The sequence below is a fragment of the Zootoca vivipara genome, chromosome 2, assembly GCF_965207765.1.
Source record: "Zootoca vivipara chromosome 2, rZooViv2.hap1.1, whole genome shotgun sequence".
In the NCBI taxonomy this organism is placed as follows: domain Eukaryota; kingdom Metazoa; phylum Chordata; class Lepidosauria; order Squamata; family Lacertidae; genus Zootoca; species Zootoca vivipara.
Genome location: NC_142584.1, coordinates 24,418,450 through 24,446,004, shown reverse-complemented (window position 1 = coordinate 24,446,004; position 27,555 = coordinate 24,418,450). Strand labels below are relative to the sequence as shown.

At 46.5% G+C, this 27,555-nt stretch overlaps 1 protein-coding gene across 9 annotated transcripts in view; it reads left to right on the top strand.

The window, feature by feature from the left end:
* The window catches only part of SDK2 (sidekick cell adhesion molecule 2), a 316,878-nt gene that overhangs the window by 248 nt on the left and 289,075 nt on the right, over nucleotides 1–27,555 (top strand). The gene's annotated exons all lie outside the window — the stretch shown is intronic.

Here is a 27,555-nt window from a genome sequence, read left to right as displayed (position 1 = left end):
TTACGAAGCCCCCTGCCCGCCTTCAATGGCTTGCATATGTGGTTTGGGAGGGGGCGCGCTGGACGGTGCAATGGAGATATAGGGGCGCGCGGCAAAATCTGGATATTTAGCTCCTAGTAGCTGCTGGATACCTTTAGCTGCTGGAGAGCAAGGCAGGGATGTTCAAGACCCGCACTTCGTGTTAAGTGCATGACTTTTTTTGCCTGATGGGAGTTGGATCAACTCAGCCATAGGATAAGGAGAGCCTGTTAAATGGGAAGGGGCGACGGGGGGTAAGAGATTGGCAGAGAGAAGGGGGGGAAAATCTTCGGCTTTTTTTTCTTAGTTGGGCGATGGAGACTTTTCTTCAGTTCGGTCCGATCTGTGCTTTGGTTAGTCAGGAGGAGGTTGACGGCGGGGGGGGGGGAGAGGTTGTTTTGTTGTGGATGCCGGGAGACACGGCTGTGGAGAAGTTTACGTCTGGTCGGTTTGCGGGACTGAAATGCCTATTCAAAAGTAATCAAGAGATCAAAGCGGAGTGGGAAGGAGGGAGACGGAGACGAGGAGAGGCAGGCAGGCGCTGGAGATTTGAGGGAGATAAAAAGAAAGGCTTTAAAGAGGAGGGGGGAAAGGAGGAGGGCCTCCTGTTGAAGGGCACTTTCTGTATTTTCTCTGCTGGGGGCGGCGGCGGAATTCACAGCTCGATCCGAATTCGATCCTAAGCATGTTCATTTAAGAAGTGGGGCTCGATCCCTAGCAAGTGGGAAAGAAAGAGCTCTCAGCCCCAAGAAAGTCCGGTGGGGCTTGCCTTCGAGTGCACTCGTTTCTTTTAAAAATGCAAAGGATCAGAATGCACGCCCGTCTGGGTTGCGCGCCCAGGAAGAAGCCTGCGGGGCGAGGTTTCCCCAAAGCACCGCCGGCCCCTCTCAAAGCGCGGGCTGGCCGCCGGTGAACCCGGCTTCCCCTTCGCGCAGCCAAAAGGCTTGAATGTTCCTTGGAGAGGGCTGCGTGTGTCTCCCTTTCTCTGTGTGTGGCGTGCACAGCCCAGTGCAAAGCAGGCTGCCTGGGATACCCAGAGAACTTCCGGGGGAGAAGAATGCAACACGTGGGGCAGACCTAAAAGAAAAGAAAGAGAAGGAGAGAGAGCTCCTTCCCTCCCTCACCCTCTCTCTGTCACCACAAAAGAAAATACTGCCTTGGGTGTTTTTCCCCCCAGAATAATCCTTCGCTCAAGCTGAGGGGGGAAATGAATTGTGCGGCGACTCTGAGGAAATAATAGCAATGCCACCGCACGGCGACTTCGCCAGGCTCCCTCTCGCGCGCCAGCCTTTTATTTTTTAAAGGCTTGGATGGAGAGGGTGACCTCTTTTCTTGCACAGCCTGTTGTCTCGCGATAAGGGCCTCTCTCTCCCTCTCCCTCTCTCCAAAGCTGCTTACAGGTGGGCAGGCTTTTCAAAGCGCGCAGAGGCGAAGCGGGGACCGTAGGGCAGCCGTCAAGTGTCGTCGGCGTCGTCCCGGCGCCAAAGCGCCTCATTCTCTCCTCTCAGCTCCCCCGCCCCTCCGCCATTTCACGTCCAGCCTCGTTTGATGTGTGTGACTTCATTGGCCAGAGCAGCCCGGCGTAGCGAAATTCCCGCGCGCCTGGCATTCCAACTGAGGCGGGGGGACGGGGGGGGGCGGCGGGCAGAATGAGGGACTGATTTAAGACAATGGCCGCCACATGCCATTCTTTTCCCATGCCTCAGGAAAGGGTTAATTCTCCTGCAACCTAGGAAAAGCTGGGTTGTCTTATCAGCCGTTCTTCTCGTTCTGCCTTGTTATAAAAGCACCAATTTGTCCAAAAATAAAAAATTGAACGCCCTGGTTCACAGATGGGGGGAGGGCGTTGATGAAAGAAAGCAGACGGGTTTTCGGTGATTTGCAAAGAAGAAGAAAGCGAATGATAGAGACCAATAGCAACAAGGAAAAGTTGCAGAGGGGATTAAACACTAGGGCTGTTTGGGGAGGTGTTTTGTTGTGGTCTGGAGAATTCAATCAGTTGTCCTAGAATACATTGAGCTACCTGTTGCCTGTAGCTGTTCATTTTCTCTCCTTTCCTTCCCCTTCTTTTTTCCTTTTTCTTTTACCACATACTTAGGGCTCTTGAAAAAGTTTCAGAAGCTTCCCAAACTCCCCTTTTCCCTCCTCCATCCTTGGGCTGATCCAATATTTGGTTAGTTATCCAAACGGCCGCTTTAAATGCCTGGCGCAGGTTTTACAGCCCGCCTGTATAATATCTCACCCAGGCACCTTCCTCTCGCCTCATTTTCTATCTCTTGACCTGTCAAGATAACAATACCAGCCAGGAGAGATTTATGGTCAAGAGGCAGGAGGCAATGGCTGGCTGAACCCATGGAGGCTGGCGATAGCTCCTTGGGGCTGCCAAGGGAAAGGAAGTGGGGGCGAGATGGGCGGCAGTTCCAGGGTCCAACTTGATTTATTTTCTCCCGAGGCTGGCAGGCGGGTGGTGGCAAAGCCTTGCTCATAATGGAGAGCATCCGCAGCAAAAGGATGTGTTGAGGAAGCTAATGCAAAGGGCACATAACTGCTTCCCTGTGCTTCTGCTCCTGAACAAAAACAAAAAACCCCACACCTGGCTGTGTGGATCAGGAGAAGAGTGGCAGGACTCTAAATGCGTATAATGGGCTGGTCGGATTTGCAGATAGGATGCTGTGTAATCATCTCTGGGTGGAAGAGGCAAACAAAAAACAAAAAAACCCACTGTATTTATTCCCTCAAATCAATGCACTTAGATGTTTGCCCTCTTTTCAGCTAAACACACTTGCTAGCTTCTGGGACTTGGTTGGTTTGCTTCAGCCACCAGTTGCTGAAATCTTAATGTTCCCTCCCCATCCACTATTCTCAGCTTCCTCCCGTCCAGTTTCCCCTCTCTGCAGAGCTGTTGGAACCTAGCTATGCAAAACCCTTTTAACATGAATCAAATGAAAAGTTTGCCATTAGAAAAAAAAGGTAATTGGCGAGTACCTATTCATGACAGGCCATGGTCTGTGAGTGCCACAAGCCAGCGCAGGACCATGCGATAAGCTAATTGCCTCCGGGATGCTTATGTGCTGTGCAGACTATTTTCAGCCACTTCTGTTATCTGAACGTGATACATAAATAGACTCCTTCTTTAGGCAGAGAGCATTGATCTGGATGCACTAGCCAACGTAGGTTCTTGGAAACTCTAAACTACCTGAAAGGGCAAGAGGAGGGATGTGTGATGATGCCAAGGAAGAAGGGGAAAGTGCTTTCTTTTTATAGTAGACTTTGGGGATGCAAAAGGGTTTCTTAATACCACACATTAGGCTTGTGGTATTGGCATCTTCCATGATTACTGTGGGCTGAATGCAATATTTTTTTTAAAAAAATTACCCAAATTTATTTAACCGCTACTTGATACATTGTGCAAGCATGAGTACGGTGGGCAGGTTCTAGATCTTCTGCATTTCTTCGCCGCCCCATTCCCCGGTGACCCCTAGGGATCATGTGCAGTTGTCAAAATGCCTAGTGATGCTCATCCATTCTTGCCTTTGAAAGTCTGGGGCACTTTGTGCCAAAGCAGGAACTAAAATAAGGTCAGTCTTAACAGCTAACTTCAATAGGTGGATAACGCCACTGACAATAGGGTTGTCAGTGTGTATGTGTATATGTATGTGTATGCATATGTGTGTACTGTACGTGTATATGTGTGAGTTCTACTCCTATGAGCTGCAGTCATTGGCAGGTTGCAATGCTTATGTCATGGGAAGCTTGACTTGCTGACTCAACAGCCAGTTGACCTAAAGAAAATTCACAGGAGCGCAGTGTAAGTTTGGCCCGTGTTTTTCTGGTCAGTTGGGAACCCTAAATCTCCAGTTTGTAAAGGGTCAGGAAGCAGATGATGGGAGAAGACCCTTTTCTGCCTGAGACCCTGGGGAGCTGCTGTCTGAGTAGACGGCATTGGGAACAGGGTGGATAAAAATCAATGATTTTTTTTAAATAATAAAAAAAATCGGATTTTTTTTGAATTAAATCGATTTTTTTGATTTAAATTGGATTTTTTTAAATAAAATGCTTTTTGAGGAAAATATATTACCATCCAAAGGTTATTCCATCATGAAATAAAGATTGGTTTTTTAATTATGTAGAATAAGGTTGTGTATGTTTAATTTTTGGGGTAAATAAATGCCATTAATCCATTCACAATGTCATGCTCTTCCAGAGGTTTTTGTAAGATTATTGGGCAGTTTCTCTGCCTACAAGATATTATCACAGATGCTTGGTTTACTTTTGCAGTTCTCAAAACTGAATTTGACTCAACAGAGATCACATGCCTCTTCTTCACAGCAAAAATGTTATAACATGAACAGAGTTGAGAAAAAGACCTTAATCCTATTGTTCTACAAACCTATGAATACAGAAACAACCCCTTCAGTGCTAAGTTTCAAGAAGTTCACTGAACAGAATAGAAACAATATTTTTCAGATTGTTTGGAGTAGACAGTATTTAAGTTTTTCATGTGTAGGCTGGGCTGACAGTCTAAGTTTCTTAAAATATATATATTTTGTTTTTGTTTAGCCAAATTAGTTAACAAACATGGATGTTTGTTTAAGCAAACAACATATGCTGTAATGTTATTGTTTCAGTTGAATAAATCTATTTAAATTGTTATTGTTAAGGTAATGATTATTTTTCTCCTTCCTAAGTACAACAGTAAAGTTGTCCAAATATGAATGATTAACCTATTAAACTGGGGATAAAAAAACTAATATGAAAAGTTGTTATTCTAAAAATCTTCATCTACTTGCATATTAAAGTTATACCAGCAAGAATTGGTCTTTATGTAGAAAACTATGATTTAAATCAAGCCTTACTGACTAGTGATTTAAATCGTGATTTAAATCAGTTTGATTTAAATCAAATCCACCCTGATTGGGAAGATGGGAAATATAGTCTGACCTGATGTAAGGCAGCTTCTTACGTTTCCTGTTGCAAGGCCTAAACGAAATGCACGTGTGGGTGTGGTCATTTGTAATACATTGCTTTCCGAGAAGTGCACACTGGCCTACTGTCAGGACTGGCTGGACACAGAGGAATGGTGGGAGGAAGAAGTTGGGGAACCACTAAGGGAAGAAGGCTCAGAGCCTGGGGAGTGGTAGCGGGACAATGATGGGTGGTCAAGAGGGAGAAGAAAAGACTGGGAAGAGGATGTGTCAAAAGCTGAAGGGTTAACAGAGCTTAGTGAGCTGGGAAAGTGCTGTCAAATGGGAGAAGGCAGAGATGAGTCAGGCTAATTAAGAGTCTTGGGCTGCGACAAGCTTCCCTCCCCTCTTTCCCCCAGAATCAAGAGAGGCATGAAGAGAGGTTGGCGATACACAGACGTAGTCTCCGATTGCTTGGAAAAAGCCCTGGAGAGGAGGGGACTTAGATGGCTGTGGGGAGGCAGGGACTTTCAATCTCAGCAACTGGTTTTTCATGGAGCAAAACCACCAGGAATGAGCCGCTGTGCTCCTTAGGCTTGACTGTCTGCCAAGTATGTGGAGATCGTGCTTTTGCTAATAAAGAGTTAACTCCAAGTTTGAACTGTGTGATTACTGACCAGCAGGCTCTGTGACATCTACAGAGAGGGATCGTAGGTTAGTGGTAGAGCATACTGTTTGCTTGGGAAAGATCCTTAGGGACCAGGGCTGAGGAACTCTTTCCAGGTCTGAGGACGTGGGAGCCATGTGATGATTTACATTAGCAAATGTCTAGTCGTGCCATTTAGGCACACATAGTGCCAGTTTGGTAGAAAGCTTAACAAAATCTTCAGGAGGCACACCAAATCTGCAAGAGGAGGAGCAGTTCTTTGCCCAGTAGCTGTGTATGCTGCTCCCTCTAGGTTGCAGAGAAAGGCTGTTCAAGGGATATCAAGAATTGCAGCCACATTTAGTGATGCTGATGTTGAGGTCAAAACCGTTTTTGTCCCACGTGTGTTTGCTGCACAGATGCACAGAGTGAAAGGTAGCCTTGCCTTGAAAGGGCTTGGCAGGCTAAATGTGTGAGAGAGACTAGCTAGAGGTGAAAATAAAACCGCATCCAAAGTCACAGCACAGTTCAGTGGCAAATGTGGGAACCTAGTCCTGTTCCAGTGACGTAGAATCATAGAGGATCATCTAGTCAGCAATGCAGGAACATGCAGCCTGTCCCATATGGGGATCGAACCTGCAACCTTGGCATTATCAGCACTGTGGCCAATGAGTGCCTCATTATCGGTGCCAGAAACCCTCTTAAAACATTGGGGTGCCAGTGGGTCCATTCCAGGATGGGGAGTAACTCCCCCTGGCATGGGATAATGGTTCACATATTCCTGCATTGAAGTCAGGAAGGTTTCTAGCCTGACCCTTAGCACCTGTCCCTTTGCTCCAGGGGTGGCATTATGTCTTTGGAAACATTGCCCAGGCAGTGAAGGCAGCATTTGTGATTGTGGAGGAGCCTGTGACTCTTTCCTTTGGGTACCTAACATCCAAGGTGCATACCACAATGTATTCTCTCTCTCTCTCTCTCTCTCCTCTGAATTTATAGCCATTGTTTTCAGCAGCTGACGAAGCCAAAGCCTTCTCAGTGCCCCTGGCTCTTAATGCTGCCTCTTCTTTGCACCTAGCCTATAATTTCTCAGTAATTAAGTCCAGAACATAACAGATAAACTCGCAGTATATTATCCAGAAGGGCCCCTGTGTCAGAAACTGTGACGGTCTCTTTGATTTATTCACTTGCGCTCGCCGAGTTCCTCTTCTCCTTGTCTCTGAGTTTCTGTCTCCTGGGCTCTCTTGCATTGTGTTTGCTCTCAGGCATCAGAAGCTATTACGGCCTGCGTTATGAACTTTTTCCAATTTATTTCGTAAACTCACGCCTCTGTCGTCTTTGTTTAAAAAACTGTAGTGTGTGTTTCACTGAAATATATATTGTGTGTGTGTGTCGGCCAAGGGAAGGAGAATTAGCACAAGGTGCTCCACTTGAATTTCTTGTTGACTGTTGAATGAATCGGGTTTTGTAACTGTAATGCAGTACCATTTCATGGTCTGGTTCCTGTATATATTTTTTTTTAAAAAAACACACTCTTAAAATATGCAGAAGAGATGGGCAAAAAAGGAGACAGTAGTAAGGATAACCTAATTAAAAAAAAATGTGGTCTAAAATATTGTACTTTTGCTATTAGATTCTTGAATTATTTGGAGACACATGGTGCAATCCTATACACCAGTTATAGCCAACTTGGTACTACTTCACTCAACTCTGATCATTGGATATTACTGGCTGGTGCTGAAGGAAGTTTGATGTCCAGTAATATTTGGAGAGCACGGCATTGACTCACCCTACTAGACACACTTACCTGGGAGAAAATTTAATTGACCTCATTGTATGGGATTGCAAACTAGACATTATAAGGCACCGCAGTCAACCTATGTCTTTCCCCATGGCCCATGCATTTAGCAAAACAGGTGATATAATAACAAGTCTGGTGTTTATTGGCTGCTGTTTGCAATGATAAAGGGAATACTGAATGCAAAGAGGTCACCTTAATCATGCATTTCCTTTACTGGACCAGGATTGTAAATAGCCAGTCGCCAGGCAATCAGCCAGGGTTGTTTCTCTGAACCAGAATAGAACTGAATACTGTATCTGCCACCACCTTGAACTTTAGTATGCCATCAATTGTGGTTCAGAAGGAGCAGCAAAATGTTTTTGGTTGGTAGTCTTTGTGGACTTCCATGCAAGGCTGCACTCGGCTTTCTTACCAGGAAGCAAGAGGGAGTTGTGAGCTGGCAGAAGCTAGGCATTTCTCATAATGCATTGTTGGGCCCTTATATTCTCAAAGCAGATGTAAAAATTAGTGTTTTGGAAGCAATATCCACTCCTTGTGTTACTATCAATGTCCACACACCAGCCCCTCTTCTGGATACAGTGGTACCTCGGGTTAAGAACTTAATTTGTCCATTCTTAACCTGAAACCGTTCTTAACCTGAGAGGCGTGCTTTTGCTAATGGGGCCTCTTGCTGCTGCTGTGCTGCTGGTACACAATTTTCGTTCTTATCCTGGTGCAAAGTTCTCAACCTGGAGCAGCTACTTCCTGGCTAGCGGAGTTTGTAACCCGAAGCGCCTGTAACCTGAAGCGTCTGTAACCCAAGGTACCACTGTATAAGGCCGGCCACGCATTTCTGTACTGTAGTGCCCTCACTGAGGAGCTAGGACTATAGCATCCAAAGAAGCCATCTCCAATCCAGCTAGTTAAGTTCTGTGCACTTACCCATTCATGGTTGCGGAGCTATATATGCAAGCGGGTGTTTTGTTTGTGGTTCCTGACTGAATCCACCTGTATGGTTAGTCGGAAAACATGCAACAGTGCTGATCAATTCTTTCTCCTCCCCAAACAGCTAATTTGTGCTATCTGTGCACAGCCAGGTGGGGGTGATTAAATCTGGGATCATTTTGGAGTAAGTTGCTTGCTTCCCTGTTCCATCTTCTTCTGGTTGCCACGTGGAATTCTGCTAAACATTTTTGGATGGGCTGCAGGCAGAGGTGGTGACGCTGCCGGTCGTTTTATGTTTACATTGTTATTGTAACGAAGGAAGGTCACGTACTAAGTTCCGTGGACAGAATAATTAAAGTCGATAACTTTCCCCAAAAGCTTGGTTTTGTTTTGTTTTTGTACATCCTGTTCTTCAAGAACACATTTCTCCCTAACTATAATCTCAGGGTTTCGCTATAACAATTCCATTCAATTCTGTGAGTTTAGGATACAGGCCCATTGGTGGCCATGGAGACAGCTGCTCTTTGTAATGGCCCTGTATGTAGTTGAGAAATGTTGCTTTGCTCCCCATCCATCATCCCAAAGCTGAATGTGATCATTTTGTTCACATCTTGCTCAAGCCTTGCTTTGGACATTTTTATCTCTTCCTCTTCTCCATAAACTTGTTAATTTATCCACTTCACCACTGCATTCTGGACCATGTGTCCACTAGGTCTGTCAGTTTCACAGGAAATATAAATTAAGTGCCATGTTACACACTTTTGTGTGTGTGTGGTGGTGGTGGTGGCCTTTGACACGTGAGATGTACATTTTCAAGACCCACACAAATTTTGCGTGTGAGAGAGGTACTTAGTTAATAAATAATGATAATACATGTGGCTGCAACATACATGTATTTCATTCAGTGACACTTAACAGGGAGCTGCGATTGGCCACAGCTCCTTGTGGAATGTGCGCTTCGCAACAAACCCACATTTGCCTGTGTGTGGTGTAATATGTAAAATAGCCCTCTGATGAACAGTTCGTATTGCAAACTTAAACTGGCATTGACATTGCCCCCCCTTTAAATAACCTGAGAAATAAGGCAAATCTCCTATCTCATGCCTGTAGTTCTGGAAACCTCAAATTATACTTGATATTTTGATTTGAGGGTAGCCGGTTCTTAAAACCACTTGTTTATCCAGCTAATGAAATGGCTAAGTTCAGAAGTTTGCATTTCTGAGTCGAACTCTGGCCACCTTTTAAACTCCCTACACTTATCTCTTTTGTGCGGTCGCCTCTGCAATTGGAAGTCCATGAATACGCCTACTAGGAGCTCGAGGAAAATACACGCAACGATGTGATCCAACCCATGTCTCTTTTTGATTGTGTGTTTGGGGTGTGGAGGTAAGACGTTGGAAAGAACAGTCCATGGATGTGGTGCTTTATATAACCACGAATGTTGACTAAATGTAAGCATGTTGTATTACAGGGTTTCCCAAACTTGGGTCTCCAGCTGTTTTTGGACTACTACAACTCCCATCATCCCTAGCTAGCAGGATCAGTGGTCGGGGATGATGGGAATTGTAGTCCAAAAACAGCTGGCGACCCAAGTTTGGGAAGCTCTGTTGTATGAGAATGTATAAACAGAGGAAGAGGCTGCTGGATCAGGCCTGTCTTGCCCAGCATCCTTGGCAAATCAGATGCCTGTGAGAAGCTTGCAAGTCGGGCATGAATGCAACATCACTTCACTAATGTATACTGCTACTAATATATACTACTAAAGTTGTAAAAGTATAGCTTTTCCTCATGATAAGGAAAAGTCGCATCAAGTCAATACACCACACTATCCTGTATTGCCGGTTCTGCTGTTTTCCCTTTGTCTGATTTGTATCGGCAGGTTCCAGTTGGGGGAGCTCTTCTCAGAAGCTTATGGGTCTGTGTTTTGGAAGCTGAGCGGGGGTACAATAGCTTGGCATCTTCCTACGAAGATCTGAGCTGACATCCGTCTTTTGTTGCATGATCGATTCAGCTAAAGAAAGCCAGGTCGATAAGAGCTTGAGAAGCAGAGGGGGGAGAAGAAGAATGAAAGAGAAACCAAACCAAAAAAAATACTCAAATCGAGAGAGCCACTGTCCTAATGGCTCCGCCTGTGTAGAAGTAAAAAAGAAGTTTGATTACCCGCACTTGTTATATACATGCCAGAATGCCAATCGGGGAAGGCACACTGAAAGTTTAATTATTGTAGAGGCGAGCCGCACCACGTAATTATTAATTACCCAGGGCAAAAATAACTTATTGATTAAAGCCGATTGCTAATTATCCACAGTGGAATGCAATGTTTATCAGGAGGATAATATGTCACGGAGCTGATGGCATTGAGGCTCAGGGGTGGGTCTCAGCTGGAGCGCCCTCAGTGGCTCAGGCTCCAGCTGATGGGCAAGCTGGGCGATTAAAGGGCACATTGCGATAGACTTGTCTTTATTTCCTTCGCACCAAGTAAGTATTTCAAAATATGGGGGTGAGCACAAACAGAATTTCCTGTTTCCTCTTCCCCTGCTTAAAAAAAGTCATTGCATAGAAATCATAGAAGCAGGCCAAACCCTACGCCAAAGGGTAAATGGACATGAATCTGACATCAGGAATCACAAGACAGAGAAACCAGTAGGAGAACACTTCAATCTCCCAGGACTCAAAGTAGCTGTCTTATTACAAAAGAATTTCAGAAATAGGCTGGAAAGAGAAGTTGCTGAATCACAACTTATTACCAAACTTTAAACCATGGAGAAACCATGGATTAAGACCTAATAAGGTCTTAATAGAGACGTTGGATTCTTATCTCATTATACATGACTAGTGTCATTCAGCCCGTTTAGAAAACGGGCGCTAGAAGATATGTGAGAGGAGCAGCGGGGCCGCAGCCTTCCCTCTCTCTCCACGCTCGGCCGCGGGGCGCGCCAAGAACGCAAGTAAACAAACTCGCTCTCCTGTTGTGCCCCGCGGCCGAGCGCAGAGAGGGAGGGAAGGTCACGGCCTCTCCGCTCCTCTCACGGGCTCCTCTGTCGCTGCTCCGCATCCTCTAGGCGCCCATGGAGGCAGGCCCCCTGAGGGCGAGGAGCTCAGGACGGGCAGAGGCCAGGGAAGGTGAGGCATGCTCGGGCCGGGCTGCTCCCGCCGGGCTGCTCCCGCTGCTGCTGTTACCGTCGCCGCCTCCGCCTCCTTCCTTCGCCAGAACAACGGAGGCTGGTGACGAAGGTGGCTCCGGGGGCGCCCATGGCTGTCACGGGGCCGAAGCCAGGGCGGGGGAGGGGGCGGGGATCCTCTAGGCGCCCATGGAGGCCAGCACTGGGAGAGGCCTGCTAGCACAGCCTCCGGCGCCGCATGAGAGTGTCCTGGGCACGCGACTGAGATCCCTGTGTCCAATCCCTGTGTCCGTGGGGCACATGCGCAGTAGCGCGGACACAGGGACTGGACGCAGAGACACTTGCATATTATTATGGTATATAGGATAAAGCTATTTTTAGCCATCTCACCCCTTGCTTTTTCCTGTAAGACCAATTGCAGTCGTTCACAGTCAACAGGTTTACCACACCTATCAGCCAATCACCCATTCCCACCACCCTTCTAAGTAATACCCCTCCCCACCCTCCCACTATATATAAGGGTCTGGTGACTTCTGTTTCAGTGTATCTGAAGAAGTGTGCATGCACACAAAAGCTCATACCAATGACAAACTTAGTTGGTCTCTAAGGTGCTGCTGGAAGGAATCTTTTTGTTTTGTTTCGACTACGGCAGACCAACACGGTTACCTACCTGTAAATAGAAATCACTCTTATCCCCGTCATCTTCCATTTTCCCAACACCAGATCCAGGGCCCAATCCAAGGAAGTCCTCACCCAAGGAAGGAGCTGCTTAATGCAGTTTTGGCCCTAGGAATGGCCCACATCTCATTGGGCATCCCTCCCCAGCCTGGTGCCATCCACATGTTGTTGGACTCCATCAGCCTCAGCCACCATGACCAGTGGTCATGGGAGATGGGAGCTGTAGTTCATCTCGATAGCGCCAGGTTAGAGAAGACTTCCCTTAGGGATGCTAACCTACTTTGAGGACTGTGGCTTTGAGACAACCCTAACATGGAATAAAGCTTCCTTATACAGTGGTACCTCGGTTTATGAACACAATTGGTTCCGGAAGTCTGTTCATAAACTGAAGCGTTCATAAACTGAAGCGAACTTTCCCATTGAAAGTAATGGAAAGTGGATTAATCCGTTCCAGACAGGTCCGCGGAGTACTCAACCTAAAGCGTACTTAACCGAAGCATGGGTGGAATAGGTTCCGGAAGTCTGTTCATAAACTGAAGCGTTCATAAACTGAAGCGAACTTTCCCATTGAAAGTAATGGAAAGTGAATTAATCCGTTCCAGATGGGTCCGTGGCGTTCGTAAACTGAAAATTCGTAAACCGAGGTGTTCATAAACCGAGGTTCCAGTGTATAATAATGAATAATAATAATAATAATAATCAAGCTTCAATGACAATATTTCAGATCCTTCTCTAAGTGACATTTTGCTTTCCCCAGTCGCCAGCCTGGCATCCAGAGATCTCTGTGTGGTCACAATGGGACCCGCGCCAGTCACGAAACGCACCTGGCGCCTGGCTAATTTTGAACGCTGCACATGACATGGTGATGATCTCAGGCCAGACCCGTGGAGGAGGATTGGTCTTATTGATGGATCAGTCTGTTGACTGTGATAGCTAAATGAAACTTCCATGTTCAGAGGCAGTGTATCTCTTGAGTACCGGTTCCAGAGGTTGGGACGAGAGACATGAACCCTATTAACTGGCCATCATACCCTGTTATGCATTTCATTCTGTTTGGCAGTATGTGACCTCTGCAACTCATCTTCTACTTCCTGCATCTGGAGGGGCGGACTGCTTTGCTTCTTACTTAAGGTTAGCCAGTGCATTAGTTTCCAGCCTTATGTGAGCAGCTGAGGAAGGAGAGTAGTTTGTGGGTGAGCAGGTTTTGGAGGAGGAGGAGGAGGAGGGAAGAAGGAGATTAAAATTTGATGCTTCTTAGGAAGCCATTAGCGGCCTGGTGCGGCCCTGAAATTTTGATGATACGATAATCGTAAAGGAAGGAAATATTATTTGCCATAATGCGGGCTGTTAATGACTCTGCCGGGGAGCTGAGACCTGGCAACGCAGCTGGCCTCGGAGGCCGCTCATGTGTGTGGTAATGTACAACAATTGTCTGTGTAACCTTGAGAAGTAGCTCTGGGACCAGTGGCACTCTGATCTCTTTCCGTGTATTGGTTTGTGTTCTCCCAGCAGCAGCAGCAGCAGACAAAAAAACATTAAACCTTTCCTTGGCTTGGTTGTAGCTGCTCTGAGTGGCAGCTCGGAGATTGCACTGGGCAAAGAAGCAGACTTTGTTTACCCAAACCTGCTTTTTACATCCAGGTCTCGAGAGGTAGGCAGAAGTCCACAGGAAACCACCGAGAGCACCTAGTCTGAGCACTTGGGTCAGGGATAGGGACGTCTTTCCCAGCTCGAGGGCCACATTGGCTTCTGGGCAATTTCCCAGGGGCCACATACCAGTGCTGGGCAGGGCCAGAGGCAAAAGGGAAGCAAAAATTTTGAACTTTGGCTTTGTACAGTAGATTAGTTTCTGTACAGGCTCTCGCATCTCTCTTTACCCTCTGTCCAGGCAAGCTAGAAACATTATCAGTGTTCAAGGGCGCTTTCGAAAGCAAAAGCACTCCGGGAAGATGCAAAAGAAGCAGAGTCAGTCAGGGATGTGACCCAGAGAGAGCAGGTGTGACCTGGAGACAGTCCTGCAGGGCCAGACAGAGACAACAACAACAAAAAACCAGGGGACTGCATCTGTTAAATTCCATTTTCACTGCTGGCAGGGGAGGCTATTCCTAGGTTCAGTGTTTCTTGATGGGGAGGTTGCTTTTAGCTTTGATCTGCGTTGGGTTTTTCCCTCCTCTTCCTTTTTTTTAATGGAAAGATGAAGGCGGCTGACACTGGAAACCCTTTGAAGAACTGAAGTGCCAGTTAAAAAGCGAAAAAGTGCTTCTCGCTTTGCTTTTATTACTAGGATCCAACAGGAGAATCATGTCCTTTTCCAGAAGTCGTGCCGGCAAGCCGAGGGGTCGCCTGCTTCTTGCAAAGCATCACTCATTGCAGGCTTCAGTGATCTGCTGGTGGGTTTTGACCCACCTTGTCAAAATTGCTTTCCCCTCCCCCCCTTTTTTGCTGCCATATGAATTTTCGCTCCCCATCCCCCCCCTTTCTTGCATAATAAAAACGGAATAGAGAAGAATGAAGGAGGAATGCTGAAGTGGGGGGAAAGAGGCCAGAGAAATGATGTTTGAAATATTGGGCCCCCTCCTATGGTTGCAATCCTAGTGACAACCTTCTCTTATGATAGGTGGACTTTCCATACAACATTTGATCAAATGGGGACAACGCATTGGCTTCAGATGTTGGAAGTGTACAGGTGAAACTCGGAAAATTAGAATATCGTCAAAAAGTGCATTAATTTCAGTAATGCAACTTAAAAGGTGAAACCATTATATGAGATAGAGGTGCATGACATGCAAAGCAAGATATGTCAAACCTTTATTTGTTGTAATTGTAATTACAGTCATACCTCTGTTTAAGTCCACCTCGGTTTGAGTATTTTCAGTTTAAGTACTCCGCGGACCTGTCTGGAACGGATTCATCCACTTTCCATTACTTTCAATGGGGAAGTTCGCTTCAGGTTAAGTACGCTTCAGGTTAAGTACAGACTTCCGGAACCAATTACACTCATACCTCGGGTTAAGTACGCTTCAGGTTGAGTACTCCGCGGACCCGTCTGGAACTGATTAATCCACTTTCCATTACTTTCAATGGGAAAGTTCGCTTCAGGTTAAGTACGCTTCAGTTTAAGTACTCCACGGACCGTCTGGAACAGATTAATCCACTTTCCATTCCTTTCAATGGGAAAGTTCGCTTCAGGTTAAGTATGCTTCAGGTTAAGTACAGACTTCCAGAACAAATTGTGTTTGTAAACCGAGGTACCACTGTATTTGTCGTTAGACGGGTCAGTTATAAATGGAATGTAATTAATGGAATGTAATAGCGATGTTTTTTTTTTTATTGTAACTATTTGTTTTATTACTGTGGAATTTCCAAAAGAAAGCATTTGTAAAAATTAAAAGAAAAATAGTAAGTTGCATTACTGAAATAAATGCACTTTTCGACGATATTCTAATTTTCTGAGTTTCACCTGTATGTGCTGCTGTCGAAATCTGCGATAACCTAAGCAAGTGACTGGTAGCAGGGTCTAGGCGAAACACATCAAAATCTTTCGCTCTGCCTCTGCCTGCACTCCTTCCCCTGCAGCATGTATATAGTCAGCTGAATCAAGTGGTAAAGCTTTTTCCTGGGCTGGCTTGTTTCATGTCCTATGATATATCTATTTCCATTCACTACTAACCACTAATGATGTCTGGGGCTGGGGACCAATGTACTATTTCCACCATCATTTCTAGCACTGCTCTCACTTTGCAGTGGACTTGTTTCTTTATTATTTAAAAGCTATAACCCACTCTTCCTCCGCAAAGAGAGCCCAGGGAAACTCATAACAATAAGATCACCATACAAAAGTCTGGATTAGACCTACCTCAGCTGGAGAGTGTGCAGGAGGTCCAGGTACTTGCAGTTCCCTGGGCTCCTTGCTTCTTTGAAGCTGAGCTGGAGAACATGTGGTCTTCTAGAGGCTGGGCTGCAGTTCCCATCAGCCCCAACCAGCATGGCAAATGATCCAGGGGTCAGGGGAGTTGTAGCCCAATAACATCTGGGGATCACAGGTTCTCCATCCCTGCCCTGAAGGGTTGCCATTTGGAATGTAATGCAAAGGGCTGGTGAATGGTGTTCGAATTCAGCTAGGGCTGGTGAATGGTGTTCGAAATTTGCCAGGCGCAATTTGCAACATCTTTATCAATGACTTGGATGATGGGCTTGCGGGCACCCTGAGCAAGTTTGCAGATGACACCAAATTGGGAGGGGTGGCTAATACACCAGAGGACAGGATCACACTTCAAAATGACCTTAACAGATTAGACAACTGGGCCAAAGCAAACAAGATGAATTTTAACAGGGAAAAATTTAAAGTACTACACTTGGGCAAAAAAAATGAAAGGCACAAATACAGGATGGGAGACACCTGGCTTGAGAGCAGTACATGTGAAAAGGATCTAGGAGTCTTGGTAGACCAACAAACTTGACATGAGTCAACAGTGCGATGCAGCAGCTAAAAAAGCCAATGCAATTCTGGGCTGTATAGCATCTAGATCAAGGGAAGTAATAGTACCAGACTTCACCTGGAGTACTGTGTCCAGTTCTGGGCACCACAGCTCAAGAAGGATACTGACAAGCTGGAACGTGTCCAGAGGAGGGCAACCAAAATGGTCAAAGGCCTGGAAACAATGCCTTATGAGGAACGGCTTAGGGAGCTGGGTATGTTTAGCCCGGAGAAGAGAAGGTTAAGGGGTGATATGATAGCCATGTTCAAATATATAAAAGGGTGTCACATAGAAGAGGGTAAAAGGTTGTTTTCTGCTGCTCCAGCGAAGCGGACATGGAGCAATGGATTCAAACTACAAGAAAGAAGATTCCACCTAAACATTAGGAAGAACTTCCAGACAGTAAGAGCTGTTCGGCAGTGGAATTTGCTGCCAAGGAGTGTGGTGGAGTCTCCTTCTTTGGAGGTCTTTAAGCGGACCTCCAAAGGACCTTTAAGCATTCCTGACAGCCATCTGTCAGGAATGCTTTGATGGTGTTTCCTGCTTGGCAGGGGGCTGGACTGGATGGCCCTTGTGGTCTCTTCCAACTCTATGATTCTATTGCCCACTTGCGACTAAGTGAAGATGCCCAGGCTGCAGGAGGTGCATGCCTGGGGATCCTTGGATCGTGACTGTTTTTACACACTGGCAACACATCCTGTAGAATTCTACCCACCATTATTTTATCTGCACACTCAGAGTTAATTCCAGGAACCAAAGTCGTATTGAAAAATACGATTTTCAAGCTATCTGGCCCAAAAATGGCAATTAGGTATTCCGTTTTGGTGACTGTGACCCTGGTTTAAGAAGCCATTTGGCGCCTAGCTTAGATATCTGAGTTCCTGACACTGTTGGTGAAGTATCTGTCCTAGTGCTTTTCTCCAAGTTGCGCTGATAGGGTTGCCAGACTCAATAGAGGACAGGACTTCTGTGCCTTTAATTGCCCTGCTCTCTTTTGAGTCTGGAAACCTTAAAGAGAAACCAGCAGACCCTTTGCTTGGAAATTAAACAAAGGGCCTGCTGGTTTCTCTTTAAGGTTTCCAGACTCAAAAGAGAGCAGGGCAATTAAAGGCACAGAAGTCCTGCCCACTATTGAGTCTGGCAACCCTACGCGCTGACATTTGGTCTCACTCTCATGCTCCCATCCAATTGTGAAGACAGTGGTTGTGAATCTTAAGCAGCTGGAATGGATAGCTCAGGAATACTGCAGCTGTAGTCAGAAGTGGTTCCTTTCACAGGGTGCCCTAAGACACAATTTTAAAGGGTGAAAAACACCCTAAAAATCAATGCACATTGATTTTTACCGGGGATGGGGTTCAAAATAGCTGCCGGGACTTAGCAAGGTTGGCTTGGTGGAAAAGATACTTGTAGAACTTCCACTTACTGCAGCCCCAGCCATCACTAGCTGCATTGATTGCGATATTAGTTGCCCATTGATTCCCCTGGGAGACAAGTTTAATCAGCTGGGTTTCCTGGGCAAACAAAAATGGGACTTCATCAATGCCAGCTGTAGCTCTCGTGGGCTCAGCAACCCTGTAATTGATGTCCTGGTTGTGACATGTGCCTGCCTGCTAATGTCACTGACTTCACTGCCCCAGATCACCCCTGGCAGCAAATGGCTTCTCCCATTGTACGCCAAGATTCTGTCTCATCTCAGCACAGCTGGAAATGGCCTTTTTAAAGGGTCGGATATTTCCCCTTTAATTATGGGGATCAGGATGTTCTGGCGGCCTCTGCACAGCTGGAAGCAAGATGGTGCTGTTGTAGAAACTTTGCGGATTGGATAAAGCAGAGGTACTACAAAGGGAAGGGTGCCCTTGTTTAGCAGATAGGCAGGAAAAGAAAGATGCTTATCAGTTCCTTTTGATGCTTAGAGGTGGATAAAACTGAAAGCACCCTGTTCAAAATCGTAAAGGGAGTTTGGGAGGGAGGTGAGAACGTAGCTTTCTCAGCTGGGTACAAGCTGCAAGGTCTGAACACAATCCCAGTTTCGGAAGGGATATTGAGAGATCAACCACTCAGTCACGATGGCAATTTGATCCTATCAACCGGCCCGGAGTCCCAGTATTTTTTAGAACTCTATGAGAACAATTGATTTCGCTCGCCACAGATCTCTCTGACATTTCTAGCTCATGTCCCACTTCGTATATGTCTCACTATGCGCTAGAAATCAACAGTGATTTGTTTTGTTGAAGGGAAGAAGGAAGTATGAAAAATATTTGCCCACATTAACTGCTTCTGTGAGAAGATACTGAAAGGCAAAAAAGGCATCGAGACCTTTTACGCCAGGCATCCCCAAACTTCGGCCCTCCAGATGTTTTGGACTACAATTCCCATCATCCCTGACCACTGGTCCTGTTAGCTAGGGATCATGGGAGTTGTAGGCCAAAACATCTGGAGGGCTGCAGTTTGGGGGTGCCTGTTTTACGCCCATCCTACCAGAATACACATTTGTGTCCCATTTTGCATTTTTAACCATTTATTTGGTGTGTGTATATCTTTCATCTCTGTGTCTGTCTGTCTATCTACCTATCCTTGTGATGAAAATCATGTGCTTTCCCTCTCCACCCACCCACCCACTTCTTCTTTTGCAATGTCTTACACTAGTCTTTGGATACATGCTTTTTCAAGTTCTCTGTAGTGTTCTCTGTTGTTTGCTTCCTTCATCCACCTAAGACCTGCTACTAGTTTTACATCCTCCGCCCATCACACAGGTGGTTTTCCCATTAGTCTTTTGGAATTGTAGGGTCTCAATAAGAACACCGTTTCAATTCCATCAGCCTAAGTCGCCCCTTGCCCTACATACATCCATTTTCACTTTGTGGCCTTTTCCACAACATCCGTAACTTTTGATCTTTGTCATATGCAATTATTAGGGTTTTTTTTGTTTTTAATCTTTTAATGATATTCCTAGCATTGCACTTTCCATGGTACGTTGTGGTGTTTTTAAGCTGTTCAGACATAAACGCCTCCCCCCCCCACAACTTTAGGGCTGAAACATTAGTTACAACCCATAAATACATTGATTGCAGATTACATGTATGTATCAGGATGCTGCCAGCAGCTCCTGGTTGGTTGCCCAGGAAAGTATAAATACGAGGAAGAGTTTCTTACAGTCTTTTTTATTTCAGTCTTTACAGAGAGAGGCTATAGAACCCAGCCTCTTGGATAATGGCTTTGTCCGGAGTGAATCTCCACCCCCGACTCTCCCACTTCCTCATTTTCATCATCTCCTCTACGGGTGCTGCTACATGCCCTCTGTCTTTGAGCTCTTTGCTCTCCTACTTTTAAGGCTCACCGGGTTCTGGGAGATGGAGGGTCTGGAATGCTTTCTAATGACATTGTGCCAGCCGGGTGTTCTGGCTCTCCCATGATTTCCCAGCTTTCTCCCTCATCTGCCTCTGAGCTCCTCAAACCCCTGTTGTAAGTCTGGCGGTCTCCACCAGTCCTCCTCTGCCCGGTCCTTGACAGCACCTCTGGGAGAGCTTTAGTTATAATCTGATTGAAAGGATGCTCTGCTAATGGTCCACATGTATTCATACTTTGGCCGTGGTCTAGAGAGCTGTGCATGGATGTGACTGCACCTCCCCTGCTGATGACTGTAGCTGACGGAGCTCTACAACGGCACTCTTTGCCCTTCCACAGCTAGCAATTGAGAAGCCTTGCATTGCAACCATGGCGTTAAGAGAGCTTTCAGACAAATAAAAAGAAGTTGGTTCTCAGTGTTTAGAGAAAAGGCACCATTAACTTGGTCAAAGGGTCTTTATATCAACTGGAATTAAATGTTATAGAATCTATTTCCATCTACTAATTAGTTAATTGGACTAATAGATGGCAATTCAATGAGATCAAGAGGTTACCATTGAGACAGTCACATGACTAAATGGCTTTGGACTGGCTGGCTGGGTGCCTCAAGTCCTAAGGAAACCTGACATTTTCAGGTATGACTGAAGGCTTATCCTCTTGTCCCCCAGGGAAAACTGCTCTTTAGCACTTGGTTGGAGCAAATGTTCTCTGGGTCTGTGTTGGCTCTGATGTGGAGCTAAAGGGCGGGTTTTCCTTTGGAAAGGAGCAGGGCAAAGGGAAAACCGAGTGGACCCATGCCCAGGAAGTATGGATCAAGCAAAAGGCAGCTCAGAGCTGTGCTTTCTATGCACGGGAAAAGCATAAGTGTGGACAAGCCCTGACATAGTAACTTGGAGGAGGAGACTGCATGCCGATGTGCACATTTGTTTTTCTGTTTTTACAATGCAAGCAGGGCAAAAAAAAGAAAGAAACCCGGTCTCATTTTCCCGAGAATGTGTCTCAAAAACCCATTCCAGTTCAAGCAGCGGGGAGTGATGGCAGCCCCATCAATGCTGGCGTGACCTCCTGAGTTAACATTTAATAGGGGGTGCTGAGGGTTCTTTGGAGTGGAATTGTGTGGCTTTCAGCCACTTCCGCCGCAGGCAGGGAGCCCTTTCAAGCTAAGTAGGGTCAGGCACAATCATGGTTTTTTTGGACAGGGGACTTTTAAGGAAAACTCGGGAGTGCTGGAGGGGAAACAAGCGCCACTGACAGGCTGTGCTGTGTAGCTGGAGGGCAACGTCAGGCTTCAGATAAGAACAGAATCTAAGCCTGGCACTCCTCCTCTGGCCAGTGGTATGCTGGAGGTCAAATGAAATGTACAGTGTGTGTGTGTGTGATGTATTTAAAACTCCTTTGTCTTCCTTTGAAATCGTGCTTTCCTTTCCGGCAGCAGGTGGCGGGAGACAGTGACAGAATTCTGGTACATTACGCAGAAGCGGGGAGAATTGCTCGCAGGGCTGATGGGTCTATGTGCTACCAGCTTTCAATTACCCAATTAAAACAAGCGTGGCATCCGGAAACTTGTTCCTTCAGCCAGCTTTGGGTGCCGTCCCTCCTGTATCCCAGCCTCTTTTCATTCTGCGTCATTCGCTGCGCGAGTCTTCTCTTTCTACCCATGTTTTGTGTCATGTTAGCTTTTTGTTGGGCGTCGGCAAATGGCTCTCTGGAACACACACTAATGGAGAAAGCAAGCTCTCTGTGTGTCTTAGTGCGTGTCTGCTTGAGTAGCTTACTTCAACACTAAAAGAAACTCTGTGTAGTTCTGAAAGCGCAAGGCAGCTGAGGTCTCATCTAAGCGATTTGACAGTAGCTATAAGGCTGGCCATAACTTATCTATGGAAGCGTACGTGTAGCTCAGGGATGGTCAACCTTTTTATACCTTCTGCCCACTAATGCATCTTTCTTGATGGTAAAATTTGCTTACCGCCCACCAGTGCTCGATGGAAGGAGGATTCAGCTTGTGCCGTAGAACCCCCTACCGCCCATCTAGAATTCTGAAACGCCCACTAGTGGGCGGTAGGGACCGGGTTGACAAACCCTGGTGTAGCCATAGCTGTCAAGTTTTTCCTTTTCTCGCGAGGACGCCTATTCAGCATAAGGGAATTTCCCTTAAAAAAAGGGAGAACTTGATAGCTATGGGTGTATCTAGACGCTGCAACAATGACTAACTTCTGGAGAGCACAGAACAAAATAGACGTGGCCAATGTAGGAGAATGCCAATGATGACCCTTTATTGCGTACAACGGGCAAGGGTTACATTTCATAGTTACCTTCCATCAGCTTCAGCCGGTGGCCCAACTGGTCCCCTAACGTCTGTTGTCTATGCTCTGGTAACCTCTAGGGCTGTCTCTGAGGATGGTTCGGAAACTTCAGCTGGTGCAGAATTCAGTGGCCAGGTTGCTCACCGGGGCAAGATGGTTTGAGCGTGTAACAACACCAATCCTGGCCTGATCGCACTGGCTGCTAGTTGTTTTGTGGCATTTGGGAATATTCACACGGTCTGAAATCTGATTAATGTCCCAGATATAAGACCATGCTGCCTGAGCAAGAGTCAGAATTCCTCGGTACCCCTCTTGTCTTTGACAGGATCACCTGCAAGAAGTGCCCACTGGATCTAGAAGTATTTACTTTATTATTTAATTTATCTAGGGAAAATTTATATACCACTTGATTGTAAGAGAACCTAGTAAAGGTAAAGGGACCCCTGACCAGTAGGTCCAGTCATGACCAACTCTGGGGTTGCGACGCTGATCTCATTTTATTGGCTGAGGGAGCCGGCGTACAGCTTCCGTGTCATGTGGCCAGCATGACAAAGCCGCTTCTGGCGAACCAGGGCAGCACATGGAAACACCGTTTACCTTCTCGCCAGAGCAGTACCTATTTATCTACTTGCACTTTGACGTGCCTTCGAACTGCTAGGTTGGCAGAAGGAGGGACCGGGCAATGGGAGCTCACCTCGTTGTGGGGATTCGAACCGCTGACCTTCTGATCAGCAAACCCTAGGCTCTGTGGTTTAGACCACAGAGCCACCTGCGTCCCTAAGAGAACCTAAGTGGTTTGCAAAAAGGAGTAGCCAGGGAAATTAACCTTTCCTTTAACCACTTCCTCCTTCCCAACTCGCGTTTCCCCCCAGATCTGCTGAAATACAGAGTTTGTTTCAGTTTGCAATGGATTTTGCAAGGCAAAATAAGAAAAAGAAAAAGCTTTAATACAGATTGCTCAGTGGGGGCCTGTTTTTATATATATCCAGTGATGGGTGGGAGGTGACTGTTTATGATAGCACGAGGCACAGCATACACACTCCACAGATTGTGGAGCCAGAAATAATTGCAGAGAGCCTGGAGTCTGACCTCCTGAATACTTGAGGCCTGCATGCCCTCCCCATTATTGAAACGACAAGACCAATAGCTCCTATATAGCTGGCATTTCGTAAAACAGTTTCCCCCCAATAGTATTCATTGGAAAGAATTCTTTAACCTTTGCAAGTCCATACCCCACCCCGCTTTAATTCACAATTTGTTTTCTAAGGCTTTAAAAAGAAAATGCTCCTATTTGATGTTCTTTCCTGCAACCAAAAGCACTAATCCTACTGCAGCATTATCACGTTCCACAGCAAGGCAGCGCAAAACTACATATTCCTTAGATCCCCTGATTTGGGTTGGATAAACCTTCCTTTAATGCAAATGAACCTTGACCTGTGAAGCTCCCTCTATCTACACTATCAAACAAGAGGCTGGTGCAAAAACCTCAATAGGCTCCACAGCGATGGTAAAAGTTTTCCTAGCTTCAGCCCGGAGGGTGTTTTCATCCCACCTGATCCTTTCAATCCGGTGCATACTTGTGTTCTGGTGCCAGCTTCTCATTCAGATAAGTGGCTTTGGGAATGGAAGAAGTAAAACCTGCCATTAAGGTTGAGCAAGCCCAGCCAAGTTTGTTAATCGTCATGTCTGCCCAGACGGAACACGGGAGGAGGGAGAAAATAATCCCTCCCGATCGTTTGCCGCTTTCTCCTTGCATGGCTCCCCCAGCCAGGGAGGCAGAGAACTGGGGCGCAGAGGCACCGGAATGAACTGCAAGGATAATGCCCTCCAAGCTCATTACCAAGTTGCACAATCCTGGGTGAAAATTGGCCAGCGTCGGCGCAGCCATGAATATGCCGCTGTCAGCCTTGATGTGATTGCGCTAATGACCAGAAACGAACCATAAAACCCAGGCTGCTGAGCTGGTGTATGCCCACTCCCCTCCAGCCTGCCTTCTTCCCCCTGCTCTCCTCAAAAGTCACGTGAAGGGTGTGCAGCAAGAGCTGTGCTGGTGGTGATGTAGCAGAGCAAGAGGGCAGAGAGACAGAAGCCTGCACTTGACCCCCCCTGTGCTTTCTGCAGCTGATGTAGACTGAGCTGTTGCTGGTACCCTCCCTGCTCTGTTGAGCAAGCTGCTAGAAGTGGCCCTACAGGCAAACACAGCTCAGCGGTGGTGCACTGAGCCGGGGCTGCGTGCTCTGCCTCGGGCGGTAGGATGTGCTGATCTGAGAAGAGTTGTAGGCCAGGGCAGGAGGGGTCAGCACTTGCTTTCCTCTTGGATTTCCGATTTTTAACGTGGGTGATGTGGAGGCAGCAGAGTTAACTTCGGCATGGGGTGCTCCCTGCCTCACTTCCCCCAACAAAGAATTCCCCACAAGGATAATTGGTCAGAAAAGTTGGGCTAAGACATTCTCTGCTGACATCCTTTGTGCCTCTCTGCTTCTGACCTGTGTCTGAAGGTTCGCTCTGTGTCCTGAACTGACCTTTTGACCTAAGTGAGTCTTTCTTCATCATTCATTACTACTTATGAGTAGTCCAAGGATAATTATTTTTGGATTTTATTGAAACTGGCAGCAGAGTAGCAACCCTGGAGGTCACAGATTTGGCACACACACACACACTTACTTATTTACTTATTTAATGGTTGGAGCCATTGGCTTCACTTGGCTGTCCACTGTTGAACCCAAAGACACTTCCTGAATTATATATCTTTCTTGCACAAATTTACAATTAGTTCCACCCACCCCTGCATCACATACAATGTATCTCATACATAAATAGATAACTCTCTCTATCTGTAACCCCCCCTCTCTCTAACAATATATATACAATATAATTAGATCTAGCTCTTTCTTAGCATCCTTAGGCAACATTTTGGTTGGATCTGGCCGATGACTTCAGTTTTCAACCCAGAACAAGAGTTTGGCACCGGGACAGCTCAGCCAAGCAGCAGTTGATGTCAGGAGCAAGTGTCAGGAATAAATAGCACAGAGTAGGCGAAGTTAACATTTTATTAGAAGATACGAAGTCTGCTCAGGAGTGTCAGGCTTAATAAGCACAGCAACTCTTTCCTATGAGGCAGTTGTGGAGGCCTTTCCACAGCTGCCTAAATATTCCCTTTCCCCAGGTGCTTCCCAAGCAATCTGAGACTACGCCATGTATAGTCCTGCTCCTCCCTCTTCATACCTCTTCTGGTCTTGGGAGACCTGCCGGGAGGGGAGCTTGTCGCAGCATGAGTGGGAGACACCCTGGTTTCTTCACTAGCCTGCATCATCTCTGCCTTTTAGCTCCCGTCCTTTCCAGCCTCCACTTCTGCCTCTGATTCTGGACTGCTCTCTGCCACAGCCCCTTCCTGCTCACTAAACCCTGTTACCTCTTCAGCTTCCGAGAGCTTCTGCTCCCAGTCTGTTCCTCCTTCTCCCTCTGACCACTCATTGTCATCCCACCACCAATCCCCTGGCTCTGAGCCTCCTTCCCTTGGGGGTTCCACAGTTGATGCTTCCCACCATTCCTCTGTGTCTAGCCGTTCCATGACATCCGAGCATCATGCATAGAGGATGTCATTAGATGAGGCTTACAAGTTTAATTTATATATTCTGCAACCTTCGGACATCTCAGCTGAAGTTCGGTGGTTAGAGCCTGCTCTGCACTTGATGGTTGCAGAACTAAGGAAATAATTCAAAACTAAGACTATCTCTGGCCTTTTCTGTAAATTGAGACTGTTGCTTCCAATGCTGATAGTCAAATCCAGGCACAGTAAGCTGAAGAGTAGGAGGGAATATACTTTTTTTTATTTGCAAAACAAAAGGAAAAGGGCTGTGACTTTCCATTACTGGTGTGTTGATAATCCTCTGTACATTGAAGGAACTCATTACTGAGGAGAGGGATACTACCAAAAATCTTACGTGCCCCTACTCCATCTGATAAGTCCTTCTTTAGATAAGCGGTTTTAATCCAAACTTTAGCCAATATTGCTTTGGAAAACCAACCAACCAACCAAGGTAACAACCTGGGAACCCCATTAATGTAAAAACGTAAACTTGCAGGTAAAATTCTGAGCTCCCAACATAACTATAGTTTTTGCGTGTCCAAAGTTGAAGAGCATTCGACTCTGCATAATATAAGGTGGCAACACAAGCAAGCAGAGAGTGTTGGATTTAGCGTTTGAAATTCACCAGGCACATTTTGGACCTGGCTATCGGCCCACTTGCAACCAAGTGAAGATGCCCAGGTGCTAGGACGTCCATCTGGAGGTGCATGCCTGGGAGATTCTCAGATCTTGCCTGTTTTCACACACCAGCAACACATCCTGTAGAATTCTTACCTCTCATATTTTATCTGCACAATCAGAAGGAATTTCAGGAACCCCAAAGCTGTTTCGAACCGTGTTTGGATCATCCATGGAGCTTTCTCGTTTCAGTTGTGGGTTTACTGCGGAGTATGTAAGCAAAGTGTGATATTGAAGGAAGTTTGTGGGCCTGTCTGGTTGCTGTAGATGGGAAAGAGCCTAGCGCAGTCCATCACATCGGGACTCCTGATAGCAGAAGGGAAGTGAGGTGGGGAAGAGTTTGTCAGCTGGAGCCTGCCTTTCCAGGCAGAATGACTGATGACACCAGGGCACCTGCTTAGCTCCTGCTGACAGCCTGTCTGCAAAGGCCTCTAAGCAGGGAGGCGGTTTATTACTTAGCAGGTTTCTGTGAGCTGGTAATTAAGCTGTACCCCCACGGAGCCTGCTTGCTGCCCTTTTATAGCCTTGTCTTCCATCACTGGGCGGGCATAGGGCTTTGTCAGCTGACTTGGTTGGCTAATTGGTCTCATCCTGTGGCTGCTGTTAGCCAGATAATTGTCAGCACACACACACACACACTGCTTCTGGGTATTCAGCCCAGCCTGAACCGTGCCTTTCATTTACCCCAGCCTACCTTGGTGTTTGAAAGGCACAGTGTCTTTCAGGACTGCCTGCGATGGCATCAGCCGAGAAAAGGCTTCGCCAGGAACTCGTGTTGATCTGCTACTGGCATGGGGATAGCAGAGCGTTCTGTGCTGCTTGGCCCCGTACTCTTTGGCAGAGATGGGTATAATATTCTTGATTCTTTTAGCACTCTAGTTTTAAAGCAAATGAGAAAATCTTTTATGACGCAGCTTTACTGAGGCTCTCAAGGGCAGTCCAAGGACACAATTCATCCTGCTTTGTCAGGAAGACTGCATTGCCTCGCAGATGCTTGGGAAATGTTTCCTGATGTCCCCCCCTTTAGCTCCGGCAGCTGCCAAAGGAATGCGGTTGGGGGAACATTCTCTCT